The sequence below is a fragment of the Curcuma longa genome, unplaced genomic scaffold (assembly GCF_044706935.1).
Source record: "Curcuma longa cultivar G26 ecotype Majalengka, Jawa Barat unplaced genomic scaffold, ITB_CL_G26_1.1 contig_7426, whole genome shotgun sequence".
Taxonomy (NCBI): Eukaryota; Viridiplantae; Streptophyta; class Magnoliopsida; order Zingiberales; family Zingiberaceae; genus Curcuma; species Curcuma longa.
This window is the reverse complement of record NW_027434951.1, coordinates 1-2849: the sequence shown is the minus strand read 5'-3', so window position 1 is coordinate 2849 and position 2849 is coordinate 1. Positions and strand designations below refer to the sequence as shown.

General features: G+C 43.6%; 1 pseudogene; it reads right to left on the bottom strand.

Annotated features, from left to right (window-relative positions):
* Positions 1–87: 87 nt before the first annotated feature.
* Positions 88–2369, bottom strand: LOC141819495 (uncharacterized; annotated as a pseudogene).
* Between the last annotated feature and the right edge of the window lie 480 nt (positions 2370–2849).

The following is a 2849-nucleotide window of genomic DNA, read 5'->3' as shown; positions in this document are numbered from 1 at the left end:
AAGATGACCATTCCAGGCGCTCGGATCCAATCTAGGCACTCTAGAGTCCAAGCGCCCGGATCCACTTCAGGCGCCCGGATACCCAATTCACATTAGTGTGAGCCGTTGCAAAAGCGGATGAGGAAAAGCATCGTCAATCGGTATAGGCTCCAGGTACTTCAAAGCTGCATGGTCAGAAAAAATAACCACATGAGAGCATTGCAAATATGATATGAATTTATCTAAAGCAAACACAATGGAAAGAAGCTCCTTTTCTGTGGTCATGTAGTTCGCTTGTGCAGCGTCCAGGGTTCTCGAAGCATATGAAATGACGTGAGGTGCTCCGTCAACCCCCTGTGCTAAAACTGCTCCCACTGCATAGTTCGAAGCGTCGCACATCAACTCAAATGGAAAGGCCCAATCTGGAGGTCTGATGATGGGTGCTGATACAAGAGCATCCTTCAGCTGGGTAAAAGCTTCCTTGCACTTCTAATCAAAGTCGAACACCACCTCTTTCTGCAGCAATTTTGTCAATGGCAGAGCAATCTTACTGAAATCCCTAATGAAGCGCCTGTAGAAACCTGCATGTCCAAGGAAAGATCGCACTTCCCGCACGCATGCGGGGTAAGATAAAGCAGATATAGCACTAATTTTAGCAGGATCTACTCTGATGCCATCACTAGAAATAATATGACCTAACACAATGCCATGCTCAACCATAAAATGACACTTTTCAAAATTCAGCACCAAATCAGTCTCAATACATCTGCGCAAAACTCGTGACAGGTTATCCAAACATGCATCGAAAGATGTGCCATATACTGAAAAATCATCCATAAACACCTCCATGCAATGTTCTAATAAATCTCCAAAAATGCTTACCATACATCGCTGGAAGGTTCCTGGGGCGTTGCAGAGTCCGAATGGCATCCGTCGATAAGCGAAGGTCCCGAACGGGCAGGTGAAGGTGGTCTTCTCCTGATCCTCGGGAGCGATACATATCTGGAAATAACCTGTATATCCATCCAGAAAATAATAATGTGATTTACCTGCCAGCCTCTCCAACATCTGATCAATGAAAGGCAACGGGTAATGGTCCTTCCTGCTGGCCTGGTTGAGCTTTCTGTAATCCACACATACTCTCCAGGCGTTCTGAACTCTGGTGGGAATCAGCTCGTTCTCTTCATTTGCCACAACTGTGATGCCAGATTTCTTCGGGACTACCTGTACTGGACTCACCCACTGACTGTCAGAAATAGGGTAAATGATGCCAGCTTGTAAGAGTTTAGTCACCTCTTTCTTTACCACATCCAGAATAAGTGGGTTGAGCCGTCTCTGGGGTTGTCGCACTGGCTTTACATCTGCCTCTAAATGGATCCTGTGCATACAAATAGAAGGACTGATACCTGGTATATCTGATAATGTCCAACCAAGAGCCTTTCGGTGCTGTCTCAAAATATCCAACAATCGATCTTCCTGATCTGGCTCTAGGTTCCTGGCAATGATCACTGGTAACTGCTCATCCTTCTCCAAATAAGCATACTTTAGATGCACAGGTAGAGGCTTCAAATCAATCTTCGGTGGCTGAACATCTGATGGAGGTGATTCTTGAGATGTTGCTTCCAGTAAGCAGCTCCCTACACTCTCCCATCCTTCATCAAGAAAAGAGAAACCACAATCTGTCCCACATAACATCATGCTAAAATCATCACAATCATCAGAGTCAGAACATGAATCAGAAATAGCAGAAATATCCAAGGAAGATGCAAACATATCAATACAATCCAAATCATCAGACAAGTCAATGCTAAGAATAGAATGATCCTCCATTGGATACTTCATGGCGTCCAGAATACTAAACCTCACCACAGTGTCACCAATCTCCATGGAAAGTGTCCCTGCATGTACATCAATCTTGGTTCTGGCAGTCTTAAGGAAAGGGCGACCCAAAATAAGTGGAGCTCTGCGTGTAGAACCGTCACCCTCCATATCCAGAATATAAAAATCTGCAGGAAATATAAGATCTCTCACCTTAACCAACACATCCTCAATAACTCCTGTCGGGTGAGCGTGACTGCGGTTGGCCAGCTGAATGACCACACCTGTGGGCTGTAGGGGACCGATACCAAGTGTCTGAAAAACTGACTTCGGCATGACGTTGATGGAGGCGCCCAAATCCAACATAGCATCCTCAAATATGCAGCTCCCAATGACACATGGTACAGTGAACACTCCAGGATCCTCGCACTTCTGGGGTAGTGCCTGAATAAGTGCAGATACGGTCTTCCCCATGCTGACTAACTCATTACCTTTCAGTTTCTTCTTATGAATGCAGAGGTCCTTGAGAAATTTGGCATACTTGGGAATCTGGAGAATCACAAAGTCAAAAACTTTAGAATTCAGAATTATATTGATTTCCTCAAACAATATAATTTAAATTCAACCAACACCTCAAACACCGGGAATTTCGTATGCCACGATAGTGTGGACGTATACGAATTCAAGCATTTGTAAGAGGAGGGTTTTTACCCATTAATTTTATTATCTTGTCAACCTAACTTTATGACAAATAAAATTAATAGTTGGTTTGACTTCGGTCACACAAATAATAGCAGTGACTCCGATGGGGAGGATACTATTAATTGTGTCTAAGTGTTCACCATTACTTGATACTAAGTCCATTATTTAGGATTTGTATGCCACGATCGTGTGGACGTATACATTCCTAAATAATTTCCTATAACCATCCATAAAGGAAGTTTGTTCTAGTTGTTGGGATCGTCCCGGTGCAATGCGCGTGTTCTCACGTTTCGTAAACGTGCGCAGCGGAAATTTACAGATAATTAAAACTAATATTATCACAACACACG